Source organism: Centropristis striata, chromosome 3 (assembly GCF_030273125.1).
Source record: "Centropristis striata isolate RG_2023a ecotype Rhode Island chromosome 3, C.striata_1.0, whole genome shotgun sequence".
Taxonomy (NCBI): domain Eukaryota; kingdom Metazoa; phylum Chordata; class Actinopteri; order Perciformes; family Serranidae; genus Centropristis; species Centropristis striata.
This window is the reverse complement of record NC_081519.1, coordinates 18,420,532-18,435,787: the sequence shown is the minus strand read 5'-3', so window position 1 is coordinate 18,435,787 and position 15,256 is coordinate 18,420,532. Positions and strand designations below refer to the sequence as shown.

The 15,256-nt window shown below is 39.5% G+C and overlaps 1 long non-coding RNA gene across 1 annotated transcript in view; it reads left to right on the top strand.

The window, feature by feature from the left end:
* The window catches only part of LOC131962318 (uncharacterized), a 92,171-nt gene that overhangs the window by 9,829 nt on the left and 67,086 nt on the right, over positions 1-15,256 (top strand). The window contains exon 2 of the long non-coding RNA XR_009389920.1: positions 13,590-13,631. This is a non-coding gene — a long non-coding RNA (uncharacterized LOC131962318). The remainder of the gene's footprint in view (positions 1-13,589; positions 13,632-15,256) is intronic.

Sequence of the window (15,256 nt, the reverse complement as noted above, 5' to 3'; positions counted from 1 at the left end):
TACTTCCAGCTTCTTAAATGGAAGAATCTGCTGTTTTTCTTGCCTTCCTCTAGTCAATTGAATGTTTTGGAGTTTTAGTCCGTTGGATGGACTAAGCAAGGCTTTTGATTACATCACCTTAAAAACTGTATAGACAGACATCTTGATAATGAAAATAATTTGTCATTGCAGCCTCATGTTGTTTGTAATCAGTGTATGATCTGTGGGGATATATGATGGTTTGCCAGCACATTAAAGTGCCATGAAGGTGCTGATATAATGCTCCTCCTTTCATAATGTGATGTAATGGGTTTAAAAGTGAAGCCTCATGGGTCGTCGCTGACCTGGGATCATGCTGCTGCCACCTTAATAGGCTGTGTTATTCTATTAGGATGTAGTCTTGTGGTAACATTCAACATGATTAGAGAGCTCCTCTGCTCTGGACAATGCTGGCTTACTCACACTGTACAGGCCTGTTTACTGAAATACCTCTCTGCTCTCAGTCAGACAAATGTCTCTACAGAGAGCCTGCAATTATGCTTGTTCAATATGCAAGGTCATTTTGTTGTAGAATTATGTTACACCAATTAAATGAATAGGCTTTTGTTGCAAAAACCGCATTTTCTGAGAAGCAGCCATTTGCATGAGTAGAAGTACTTGAGTAGAATGATTGTTTTCAGAAAAATAGAAGCCAACTTACAGCTCTCTACAGCTGATTGTTGTGATTGAGAGTGCATGAATAAAAAGGTTTCTTTCTCGTGTTGCTCTCCTTGTCTCTGATGTGCAAGACAGAAACAAGGCATTCAGTCTATATTTAAACGGGATCAATAGGACAAGAGAAATGTGTATATATGGTCAGAATAGGAAGTGATTGATAGTGATTGGACAGGGCAGGAGAAGGTGTTGCTTATCGAATGTATTACAGTAAAGCAGAGAACCGTCACCTGTCTAATAGAAGGGCATGTCTGCATGTTATTGCTCATAGACAGATCAATGGACTCAGGGCTTTGCAGTAGGCTGTATGGGCTTAAACTATACCAGATTTACAATTATACTCTCTTAAAGACAAACTACAAAAGTCAAAGGAATTATTTACATAAGTTTTATTTTTTATTTGAACACTTCATGTGACTTCAGTCAGCAGTTTGGTTGGCAAAACCAAACCACATCCACATGACAAATGAGAAACAAACTGCTTCACAAGTGCATATTGTGGTGTTGATATTTGACCTAAATTGACATAAATTTAAATGTATTAATAAAAACTGATGATACCACTTTCTATGAAGCCCAGGTCTATTATAATCTTAAATATTATATATATTGTAAATAATATATTCCTAATGCTTATAACAATAATCAAAGCACATTTTAAAACATTTTGTAATTTCTTCTTTTACTAAAATGTACAAGTCATAGTCTGGATTAGTTTTTTCCTGAAACCAAACATTGAAGAATAAAGTAATTTGTCACACAATTTTGTGAGATTTCCTCATTAAATAGGGTCACAGGTAAAATATTTTACTCTTCCTTTGAATATAAGTCAATCAAACAAATTTCTATATGTATTTTGCATGCTTAACCCAAACTTTATTACCACTACGGTTATTGACCAAATTTTTTTTTCCCATAAAAGCACAAATTTGTGTATTTATTTTTATTGATTCATAACAGAAAAATATATACAAATTAGAAATAGTTGGTGGAGCAACACAGAACCGTACATGTTTCTTTTGACAGTTTTTGACATGAGACAAAGAAAACATGGGTATAAGATAAATGGCACAGCAACAGAATAGCACTAATAATAGTTGCTAATAAACTAATAGTTTTTAGACATTAAATCAAGAAAAGGTTGCCAGATTTTAAAAAAGATATCCTCTTTAGCAGATATGATGTACCTGATTTTCTCCAAGTGTAATACATTTCCCAGCTCTCTCAACCACATTTCAAATGTAGGAGCCCTTTTAGATTTCTGTAAAATTAGCTTTCTGGCTAAAAAAGGAAGTTGAAAGGAAATAGCCTTAGCTTCTTTTCACACTATCTGGATTAGCCACTCCGAACAACACGGTGAATGGGTCTGGTTTACATGGATGATTGAGGGCCTTCGTCAAGAACTCAAACAAGGAGCCCCAGAATGGTTGTAGCTTATGACATGACAAGAATAAGTGGGATAGTGTTCCCTCTTCACTTCGACACCTAATACATTGGGGTGACACATCCCGAAATATTTTCTGCAATCTGGAGGGAGAATAGTGTAGTCTATGTACTACTTTGAATTGTATCAAACGATGCCTTGCATTCATTGAGCTACCATGGATATTCTTGATACAATTATCCCATATCTCAACTGAAATTTCTCTATCTAATTCTCTCCCCCAAGCCTCTTTAAATTTGTCCGACAATGTGTTATTCACATTCTGTATGATTCCATAGAGTTTAGATATTGCCCCTCTCATATGGTTTGATTTGAAAAAAACTGTCTAATGTTAGGTGCTGAGGTTTACGTTCGTATTGTGGAACATGAGTTCTCACGAAATGTCTCAACTGTAGGTAACGGAAAAAACGGGAAGCTGGGAGCTGGAATGCCCGATGTAACTGTTGAAAGGAGGCCATATGACCCTCAATATACATTTCTCAATGTGATAATACCTTTCTCTCTCCAGTTTGAGAAGACTACATCATCCAGTGCAGGTTGAAATGCATGGTTACAGCAAATAGGAGAATCCAAATAAACTTTGGGCGTTTTCAAAGTTGTTATTACCTGCTTCCATATCTTTAAAGAGTTATGAATTATCGGGTTTTCATTTTTCAAGCACCTCTTAAACTTTACTGGACTATATATGAGTGCTGGTAAAGAGGTGCGCTGACAGGAGAGGTGTTCAATTTGTAACCATGCAGGCATCTCCTCCAGGTTATTGCCTGGTAAACACCCCAACCAAAACGACAAAATATTCAAATGTGCAACCAAATAATAGGATTTAAATTGAGGCAGGCCAAATCCTCCCTCGGACCGAATTTTAATAAGATGTTTCTTCGAGATCCTAGGTATTTTCCCAGACCAAATAAAAGATGATATAATTGAATCCAGCTTTCTGAAGTGAGTTTGTGGGATGCGTACTGGGATAGATGAAATACATAGAGGAACCTGAACCAAGACCACCATTTTACCACCATTGATATAGGTAAAGTGTTCCAGAATTGTATATTCCTCTACAAATGATCAATTTTCTCATCCCAGTTATGTCGTAGTAGCTGACTCAACTTCCTTGTGACTATAATACCCAGACTTTTGAACTTTTCTAATGCAATTCTAAATGGAGTTGTGTTGAGGAATGTCATATCTACTAAATTTGACAATGGCATTATAGATGCTTTGGGATCTGAAATAAATAATATAACGTCATCAGCGTAGGCCGAGATCTTATGTTGGGTTCCTAGATGTGTTATAGGGTGTATTTCACGGCTAGAGCGTATATAGGAGGCTAAAGGTTCCAGAGCAAGAGCAAAGATATATGGAGACAGAGGATCCCCTTGGCGTGTCCCTAGTTGGAAAGGCCCAGATTTATTTAGGTTTGTAACTACAGAGGCCGGGGTTCCTTGTATAATATCTTGATCCAATTAATGAAAGAATTACCAAATCCAAATCTTACCAATACAGACAGCATATATGGCCATTCTACCTGGTCGAAACAGTCTACCGGCTGTGTGTGTGTGTGTGAGTGTGTGAGTGAGTGAGTGAGTGTTGCTTTGCTTCTCCAGTTCTCGCTTTCTGCAAGATTATTTATTTTTACGCCTTATTTCCCCTCATGTTATTCAGCTACACACATCCACTGATTTTATGGGCAATAGACAAGCTGCTGCGGGTCTCTGGGCTAACGCTACATCAGCGCTACCGAGAAACCAGCCGACAAAACTGCCTCTCAATTCAGAACGCGCAAAGGAAATAACACAATCCATTGCTTGCTTCATGTGCAAAGACTTGAGGCCATACAACGTTGTGGAAACGATGGTTTTAGCTACATGGTAAATACACTAGAAGCAGGTATGTGACTCCGTCGCAACGTTATTTCACGGACACAGCCGTATCAAAGCTATGCACAGCAGTAAAGCTTGAAGTTGAGGAAAGTTTGGGAACAGCAGATATACTTGCGATAACTTGTGTTGCGTGGACGTCGTGGGCAGTAGATTCATATGTGACTATAACGGCTCAATGTGTGACAGATGACTGGAAGCGCCTGTCTCACGTTCTTTAGACTCGAGCAGAACATGAAAGTCACACCGGAGCAAACGTTGCACTGCATGTTTGATATCAGTTCAGTTCAGTTTGACTGAATACTTTGTTGGTCAGTCTGTGGGTTTGACTCTCATCTCAATAAAAAGACTGTCTTATTTAACAAAACAATTATTGATTTAATTTAATTTTGTGGAAACAAAATGCAGTTAAATAAGTAATTTTAAACAGTAAAATCGCAATATATTGTATCGCAATACTGACCATATCCGAAATGCTTAAAATCGCAATAATATCGTATCGTGACTCAAGTATCGCGATAAAATCGTATCGTGGGGCCTCTGGTGATTCCCACCTCTAGTAGCGGGGCTAGTTGGTAGATTAGGCTTTTGCCAAATCCTGTCGGAAGCAAGGCTAAAATATCCTTTTTCGTGGTGAAAAAGGAGTGTAAAGTCAAACATTGTTCTTCTTTTAAAATCAACTTTCGCTCTAAACTATTTAAAACGCCGTCTACAGCTAGATCGAAAGAGTTTCGCGTCTGCTGCAGCCATGTTGGATCCTTAAGAAAACTACAAAACTACAAGCTTCCATCTGTCGAGTAGTACGCGTCATCGTCTTGCCATCCCTCCCCGTTCTGTGATTGGATCCCTAAAACAGGGCTAAGAAACGGCCTTAGTTGCCAGACTGTGTTGCAGTTCGAAATGAAATTGAGCGCGCAAGGCAGTATGGGTATACCCAGGCTAGATAAACCCTGTCTGATCTGGGTGAATGATTCTGGAAATATGACTGTTGAGACGGTTAGCTAGAATTTTGCTTAAAAGTTTAGTTTCCAAGTGACACAGGTCTATATGAGGAGTCGTTCATGGGGTCCCGGTCCTTTTTCAGCAGTAGAGAAACATTACCCTGATACAATGTGTTAGTTAAAGAGCCCACTTCCCTAGAGCGATTAAACATACGCAGGATTAAAGGTGCCAGCATTGAGCTGTATGCCTTATAAAGTTCTGCCCCAAACCCGTCAGGCCTGGGAGCCTTATTATTTGGGAACTGGACTATTGCTGCTTTAACTTCATCAAGAGTGAGCTCAGCATCTAACTCTGCTGCAGCATCATTATCAAGTTTGGGTAGATCACACTTTTCCAGGAACTCATTAATCTCTTCCTTACTAGTGTTATTGTTTTAGATGTATAGATTACGTTAAAAATCTTCAAAACATTTGTTTATTCCCTGCTGATCTGTTACAGTCTGAACTCTCTTGTTCTTTATTTGGAGTATAGCCTACCTATGTGGCTTATCGCCTAACTCAAATAATCTCTGTCTTGAGCTAATCATTTGAAAACACATACGTTTAGAAAGTATGGTGTTGTACTCGCACTTCGTTTTGGTGATCTCACCCAGTGTGTCTGTTGTTGGAGAAGACTGGTAAGACTGTTCCAACCGATGTAATTCAGACTCCATGTCTTTCAAAGCTGCATCCTGCTTTTTACTCTTCCATGATGCATATGAAATAATATGTCCTCTCATGACTGCCTTTAAACTATCCCATAAGACTGAATCATCAACATCACCATTATCATTTGATTGAAGAAAAAATTTGATGTGCTCCTCCATACGTTTGTGGAAGACTTCATTTTTCAATAGGGCAGCATCAAAGCGCCAATTTTGCAAAGATTTAGATTTTTTAAAATCAAATTTTACACCGAGAACGCAATTCATATCCCCCCAACAATGACATCTGTTTGGTCTATATTTGGGGTAGAGTTGAATACTTCTCTAAAAAACTCTGGGCAGTCGAAGTTTGGACCATATATATTCACAAAAGTCACTGGAGTGAAACACAGGCAGCCAGACACTACTAGAAATCGACCATTGGGGTCTGCTATTGTCTTATTCTGAATAAAAGGTATGTTCTTACTAAACAAAATCGCCACTCCTCTGGCATTAGCACCAAAGTTAGCCTGATACATCTGGCCCAGCCAGTTTGCACGTAGCACCATCTGGACCGATCGCTTGGCATGAGTCTCTTGTAATAGAACAACATCAGGAATTAATGATTTGAGATGAGAAAGAACCTTAGCCTTATTCACTGGATTACCCAGACCTTTTACATTCCAGCTTAATATCTTCACTGTGCCATCGTGTGATTTACTGCTGATATTATGTGCCATTCGTAACCTCATAAACATTTCTTCTCTCTGTCAACATCCCCACATAACATGTGTACATTATACCAACAACATGAACATTTTGCGCGCCCTCTACAGCTTACCCCCCCTCCCCTTTAAACTTGGCAGGCTTCCCCAACTGAAACCCGTTTCAAACTTCCCTAAAGTCCATTGATGCGTGGGCATCTTTCCTTACCCCCCGGCTTCGCTCGAAAGACACTATTACATGTTCATCCCTTATCGGTGACCGTTGATTTAAGACGAGGAGGCGGATAACTTATCATGGAGAAACAGTGTCACACAAAATCTAACGGCGTATGCAACAGTATGCAACAGTTCGGACCTTTGACTTGCCAGTGCAGGTTGATAGTATTTAGTTCGGTGCACGCACACAGAGAGATGATGTGGGGGCAGGACTGATACAGACAGGCAGGCACATTTCTCTATCATGCCGGAATTGTTTAAGTGTGGTGGGCAGCTCAGTAAATTCAGTGCGCGTGTCAGTGTGTGAATGTGCACGCATGTCTTGGAGGAGGACAGAGAGGTGGGGTCGGGATTTTGACTACCTGATGGGTGACAGTATGCTGAGCAACGGCAACACAACGCAAAATAACTGTATAATGAATCGTGTAAAAATACTTTCAGAACTTGAAATGCGACATTAGTGCAGCACATGAGTCTGGCAGGACAGATGTGAGTCTGGCGGGCCCACAGAGTCTAGGTAATTAATGGGAAACCCTGTACATTATAGACATGGGAGTCATAGAAAGTGTTACCAAGCCGATTTATTGCCCAACTTTTAATAAAGCAAAGCTAAATAGTTTCAAAACATCAGCAGTGCAACACATAATTTTAAATGTTCATGGTCCAGCAGCCGGTACATAGGGTAGAAGAAAACAAGCATATTATTAGCAGTAAAGAGCAGAGGAAAAGACAAACCGCAGAGGTCTTGAGTAATTCCTTCCATTTAATTCGAATGCTGTTTGCTGAAGAACAATGGTTTGTGAGTCGCTGTGAGATAGTGTGAGAGCAGCGCAAGACATCTAGGGTGATGACCCTCGACGAGTACTCCAGCTATAGGCCTAATGAGGCCTGGTTCACTGGTGTCTTATCCTTATTACTTTTGGTTATAATGAGGGTCAGGCTGTTAGGCCATTCAGCTCTGATCACAATTATTAGGAACCAAGAGAGGGAGAGACAGAGAAAGAAGAAAAATAGAGAGTTTGTTCACAGAGAGAACAAACTCTCTGCTTGTGGTTGTATTTTTCCCTAGATATAGGATACCCTGAATGCATCTTGTGGATTCTGTTTGATTTTGTTTTGTATCAGCAATTAACAGAGGAAAGCAACTGAAACATGAGAAGCCTCTTATAATTATGCTAACGTCTGTTGTCTGGTTCCAGCTGAGACTTTCTTAGCCTATAGCGTTAGATTGGACCGGATAAAAGAAGAAAGTAAAAAATAAAAAAAATCAATGAAGAGAGCTCTGCTGTTAAAAGGTCCCTTGTGGCTGAAACATAAAAAACACATACAAAGTAATTAAATTACTGTGCTTAACACAATTTCACCCCACTCTACAGCACAGGTCGCCATGATCATTGGGAATTAATTGGGCCTAAATACGAATGAGTATTATCGGGTATGAAAATATCTTACAGAAATCGGAAAAGATCAAAGCGGAGCAGGACTTGAAGGAGCAAAAGCAGCTCGTGGAAGCTGCACAAGACATCATGACATGCTTCGGAAAATATGTCTTTTAATTCAAAAGACGATGACGGAAAAAGATGCAATAACCTTGAGGACTGACTTTTTGAGTGTTCACCATCATAAGCGCTGTGCATTCAAACATCCGAACGTACATTAGCCGTGCAGCAACTCCCTCTCCCACTCTCTCAGCCCACACGTCCCCAGCCCTTCTCTGAAAGCTTTTATCAATGCCACTTGATCCTGAGGAAGGTGAGAGGAACAGCAGTGGAGAGGGACTTTGTGGTTTTGGAAGGGGGACTGATGCCCTCACTTTGAAAGCCTGACATCAAAACATACTCCTCCTCCTCAGCATGCCACGGACACCAATTTTTGTTTGGAAATTTCATAGTAAATGCTGGAATGAGTGCATGTTAAAAAGACGTATGAAGAATTAAGAGCTGCACACAGGCTGAAATAGAAAAAAACCCCTCAAAAAACAAATTCAAGAATACCTTCAAATAGAGGGCATACAAAGAGCATGGGAAGAAATGTGCACTTTAGGTGTAGTAGAAGAGGATAGAGTGGAGAAGATGCTGGAGCTCCTTCACTTTCAAATTACAAAAGCTTTCTAAGTACACACAGCGGCACACTCGAGTGGAGAGTAATTCTGCTTCGTTTTCCATTTGGGAGGAAAGGAAAAGGCATATGGTTAGGCAGCTGGCTGCCTCCACTAACATGTGGAGGTGGCGTGGAGCACAGGGTGACGGGGTGAATTTAGGGAAGACTGCTCTGGATCTTTGTCATGATGGGGTAATTACGCTCTAATTACAACATATAAATAGTGAAATGTCTTGTGAACTACTGAAATAACCATCCTTTACTTGCTTTAAACTTCCATTAAGTAATTCTTGTGGCCGCCCTGGGGCAATGGAAGTAAGCTTTACTGTACATATTATCACTTTATAAAGTTTATTTACACATTCAGCAAATTCACAGCAATATTAACTCTCATTTTGGAGTTGCGCCTCTTGCCTCCTGATGGGTTTAATTCTAATTTTCACTCTCCCTCTAGTTTTCCTCTTCGCAGACTCCTAAGGGAAATATGTGGCTCTTTAGCTGCTAAACGCTCCACTGTGTTCACCAACTAGTTGGTAACTTTGTTTTTTTTGCTGGGTACAGTTTGTCTGAGCTTCTTTGTTTGTTATCTCCACTAGGCGTTATCTCACATACCACTGGACCCATCAAGTTTTTGGTGCACATTTCTGTCTGCATGCTCAGGGACCTCTAATGGTTAGAGTGATTCACAATTTTTGAAGAAAAAAAAACTATTCAATTGACTGCTCTGCTGTATACATTGACTACTATACAAAATCTATACATTGACTGCTCACTCCTCACTCCCCTAATCTAAAGATATGTCTGAGAACGTATGTTTGGACACTTTTGTCCAAAGCGACTTACAAGAAGTGCATTCAACCTGATGGTTCCAGCCTTAGATCACAGGAACCAAGTAAGTACACAACTTAGAGCCATCTGTAATCGCTACAGGAGTGCTATACGCTAAAGAAGTTATAGTATAGTTGTAGGCGACCATGACTTAACCGAGGTATTGTTGGAAGAGGTAGGTCTTCAGCCTGCGGTGGATGTTTAGGCTGTCTGAGGTCCTGATGTCGGTGGGGAGCTCGTTCTACCATTTGGGTGCCAGGACAGAGAAAAATCTGGAAGAGGTTTTGTGGAGAGTTGACCCACGCAGGGTGGGAGTCGCCAGCTGTTTGGCTGATGCAGAGCAAAGAGGACGGGCAGGGGTGTAGGGTTTGACAAGCTCCTGGATGTATGCAGTGTGGCCTGAACCATTAGCAGCGGAGTACGCCAGAGCTAGAGTCTTAAAACGAATCTGCGCAGCCACTGGTAAACAGTGGAGGGAGCAGAGGAGGGGTGTTGTGCGTGAAAATTTGGGAAGATTGAAGACCAACCAAGCAGCTCCATTCTGGATGAGTTGCAGAGATCGGATGGCTTTGGCAGGCAGACCTGCCATGAGGGAGTTGCAGTAGTCCAGGCGTGAGATGACAAGCGCTTGGACAAGGACCTGAGCTGCCTTCTGAAAGTGATGGAATTGTGCGGATTCTCCTGATGTTATGCAGCAAGAATCTGCAGGATTTGTCGGTAGCAGTAATGTTTGCAGTTAGGGACAGTTGGTTGTCGAGAGTCACACCAAGGTTTTTAGCGGTCTTGGTGGAGGCAACCACTATGTTCTCGAAAGTGATGTGGAGGTCAGTGGTGGGAGAGTCCAGTTAGAGCACTGAGGTCAACCAATGAGTTGCTCTTGGATGTCTGGAGATCCAGGCTCAAAAATGGAGGCGACCAAGCCTTTGCTGTGGCTGCCCCTAATATCTGGCACAGCTTACCTCTTCATGTAAGAGCTACCCAGATTTGTTGCTGAAGGTAAGGGCTGAAACAATTCCTCAAATACTCTTACCAAATACTCTCTAATATTACTAAAAATCATTGATGCAAATTGTGTACCGTATGACTGTATACACACAAATTATTATCAGCTGTGGAAACATGCTGTGAAGATGTTTTATGATGAAAATGAAAATGGAGGGAAAGACAGAACGGCACTGGGGACCTTTGCTGGCCGTCTGCCCGGGTTGCAGTGACAAATCTACCATACCCCTCACAATGATGCATAAAAGACACCAGAAAGCAAATATCAGGTGAAGTTGTAGGGGTGTAACCATAGACTCAACTCGGAAATCAATACAAGTCACGATACTGGGTCAGTGGTAAGAAGTAGGTTCACAATAGGATTTGAGGACAAATTTTGAGTGAAAAAGATTCCTTTGTTTCTCGGAGAAACAACAACACAGATCTACAAAATCTACTTTCTCTTTTCTTTTTTCAAATTAACAAATCCTTTTTATTTCTGAGGTAGGGTATTATCTTTTCAATGCAATGCATATTTACTTTTTTAAGGAAGCAAAACTAAAATATCTTGTCTAAATGGAACAAAAAAATCCGATACATGAATAATAAATAGCATCTCTTCAGATGAACAAATAAAGGCTTGACCTGTGTTCAAAACTTGGAATTAATGTTTTTTTAAAGGAGCATCAGCATGTTAACATTTTCACACAGACATTCACAACATGCTGAGATGCAGCCACCACTGCTCATTACGGCAACTCAACAGTGCTTGTGATTCCGTCAGTTTCACTGCAGCGCATTGTCTCACAAAGTATCATTACATCCCTGATAAGTAGCAATAAAAGCTTAAAATGCACCAGTCCAGTACAGCAGGTACATTAGGTTTAGTTTGATTGCAGTGAGTAGGTTTGGCAGGTGTAGGGTAACTCCTCAGCATAGTAAATCCGTGTAAATGAGACGGACTAATTATCTTACGGTATGATATTAAGGCCTGGTAATAAATATTAATAATGTAATATGGCACTTAAATGCACAAAATGGCTTTTGTTTTTGTAGATTATATTGTATCTAATGCAAGCAATAAAAATGTTAATTTATCTAAAAAGGGAACCAATTAGTTGTTCATTTGACCTCTGCTGTTTTACGTTTTTTTCTTTGTATTTTAGTCCTGTAAAATGTTCTATCTAAGAAATTTGACCTTGACCTAAAGTGACCAGTAACGGCAACAAGTGGTCAACTGCAGTTTGAAAACCTGTTGCACAAACTTGGTTTGTATTCATTTAATCAAACATTATAGCAGTGAAGGGTTAGTTAGTTAGACATTACTGACATTACTGACATTACCTGTCAGTAATGTCAGGCAGCTGCTGAAATGCCTTTGTGGGTGAACTGATCCCTTATGGTGGCAATACATGGGCAAGTTGTCGGTCAACATGATGCTGAATGCATGGATACATGCATGCACATGCATGTCCCCAGACAGAACTGGTTGCTAACTGCATCCTACTTAGTTCTATTTTCCTGATTTATTTTTTAGTTGCTTCCACTGGCAGTGCATGAGTAAACTCCTCATTAACTCATTTTCAGCTAGCTATTTGGGACCAGGCTATTTCCGGAAACAAAAGCATTCATTCAAACTGTTATGTTGTTGATACTTGTAGAGTCTGAGTTTGCTGCAGTGTAACATCCCCAGACTTTGTTGTTGAACAGCAACCTGCTCTGATCTGTGAAAGGACTTTGGTCAACATGGGTTGCTGAAATACATTTGGTTTGACTTCTTGATTGAACTGTAGTGAGGGATGGAGAGCGACCCCTACCCAGCGTGCTGTTCAGTGGTTTAGCAGTTCATAGAGGTGTCCTCTCAATACATCACACAGTGTGTGCTACTAATAAATACCTCCCATAGATTTGAAGAGCTCACACTCGACACTGCACTTCCTTGGGTCCTCTGCAGTAGACCCTCCAAGTGTGAAGTGGATCAACAGTTGTTGAGAAAATCGAAGGACAGACACACAGCGACTTCTTCCATTATAGTTAAGTGAAGGAATTTGTTCAAGGCCAAGCACTGACATAGTGAATGGCAGTGGCCATAATGTGAGGTAATGCAAAAGTACTTATAAAGAAAAAAATAAACAAATTTGCTTATTTGTAATTTTTTTTAGTAGGTATGTATAGTTATGCTCCTTTTCAGTGTAGTGAAATTGTTTGCTTTCAGGTGATTGAGCACTCCAAATTCCAAACATTGGCAGAATATAAATGCCTTGTAGTGATGTTTATTTGTTGTTTATAGTTATTTTAACTTGTTTGCATACATTTTTCTATTTCTTTTAAGATTTCTTCAAAGTGAGAACAGTTGCTATGGTGCTTTTATTGTCTCTTGGTCTAATTTATTTTCAGTTTCCATAAGTGTGCCGTGACTCATAGGTGTTATGAGTACTTGAGTAACAAAAGGGATGCAGGTTTTATTTGTTCATATAAGTCTGAAGATTCCTGAGCAGTCATCGTCCTCTGTTGTGGAAAGAGGCAGTATGTTTAATGTTGACTAACAAAGGAAAAGGAGAGGGAGGGAGGTGGAGAGACTGGCCTGAGAAGAGAGCGAATCATGGCAGCAGCAGAGTGGAGGTAGCAGCCTGAGGCCAGCGCATCCTGATGTCTCCTCTTTAAAGCAGGGAAATGAAATGGGAGAAGTGATGGTAGGAAGATGCCACTCGTCAGGGCCGGCCCTGCCATCTTCTTATCACCAGCAGCAGCCTGTGGCTGGAGGGTCCCCACACAGATGAGAACTGTGCTGGTGCTGAGACCACAGGGTATCCACCAAAGCACGCTCAGGGTATGAATGATGTATGACAGGGCTGAGCTAACTCAATTCAAAACAGGCTCAAACTGCTGCAAATCAAGGTCCTGTAAGGTTAAAAGTTTTAAGCTAGCTCGTCGGAGGCAGCGTATGGCTATTGTTTCAGAGGGGTCAAAGGTTAATTGCCTTCCCAGCAGTCTCTGGGGTGGACTGTTGTGTGCTGTAACTGAAATGTATTTCATGAAGAGCGTACTGTAATTCTGTCTCTCTTTCCCTCCTCCTCTCTCGCCTGCTTTCTGCATTGTAGACCATACCGGTGTGGGAGGATATTACCACTGGCGTTGCAATGGTGAGGTGACCAATTTCCAAACACATCTGTTCAATTATACCAGAGAACCTGGAGATAATTAACTCTCTTCCCTCTGGCTTCTGCTGAATTACTATTGATTGCAGCAACTTAGGAACCAGCCTAAGCTCTTCTCTGCAGGATTGTGTACGCACAGAGATTATAAAGTCATAAACCCGTCGTTTCTGTTTTTTCACCGTCACAATCAGCAGACTTTAAAAGCTTAATGTGAACATAAAACTGTTTATGGATGATTTTATGAAGTGATGGTGGAGCTAAAAAGTGCTAACACTTTATAATATCCATCATTAATAAATAGTAAATGGATAGTTAATTAAGCCTTAGCTAATAGTTATTTTCCTTACTTCTAACTAACTATTAATTATGGTAATAGTACTTATGTACATAATGCTATAATTTATGTTATCTTTACAGTTAGTTGTTGTACACATGACATTTTATATAACATATAAAGTTTTTGTTCATTATTGCCATTATTTTAAACCGTCTAACAACATTTTTTTTATTATCATTGCACAAATTTGCATTATATTGTGTCAACATTAAATATTTAATGGGGCCAAATGAATGAATCACTTATTAATCATTCACTTATTATTATAATTATTAAAATATTTATAGATGTTTTACAAAGTATGTGTTAACAAGGTATTATAATCAGCTGTTGTAACTTTGTAATAGCCATTCAGATAATATTTATAGACAGTTTACAAATCAATGAATCACTAAGTGTAACAAATGTGTGCTCCATCTATCTATGTAATGTAGATGGCTTAACAATCATTAACATATACTTGATATAGCATAAAATCTGATAAAAGTGTTAAAATATCGCAAATGATTGCATTACTTATAATGGATTAACATTATAAATTATTACTTCATTTTCTAAATGAGTAAAATAACTACTAACTAAAGCTATTTAGCTAATTGGATACCAATTTACCGTTTATTATTTATGGTAATTATAAAGTATTACCACAATGGGATAAATAGAAGAAGTAGAGCTTTATTTAGTAGAGTATGTAACACATAGATGGACATGCATACAACCGCAATTCCAAAATGAGTTTGGACATTGTTGAACACATAAATAAAACAAATTGCAATAATTTGTCATGTATTCAGTTGAAAACTGTACAAAAACAATATATTAAAGGTTCAAACTGATAAACTCTTGTTTTTGTTAATTTACCTTTTGTAAATTTACTCTGGATTCTAAATGTAATGCATTCTGGTTTACATTTACATTTTACAGTGTCCTAACTTTTTGGGACTCAGGTTTGCACGTACATGGATACATGCATAAATACACATAAAGACGCATATACATGCACACATTTAGCGAAGTAGTGAAAAAGTGGCTATTCATATAGAGCGTGTGGGGGTGGGACTGATACAGACAGGCACTTTATTTCAATATGCTTATTTTGAAGTGTAGGCTAGTGGTTGTAAAACATAAATGATAGCAAATTGGAAGTTGTAATTTTAAATTATTTTATTAGAATCAGAAATAAATATAAAGTAGCCTGCTTAACTCAAATGAAGAGTTGGCTGTTTGGCCGGCAGCCAGCACCTATATAAGGCTCTGTAGATAGCTAGATGTA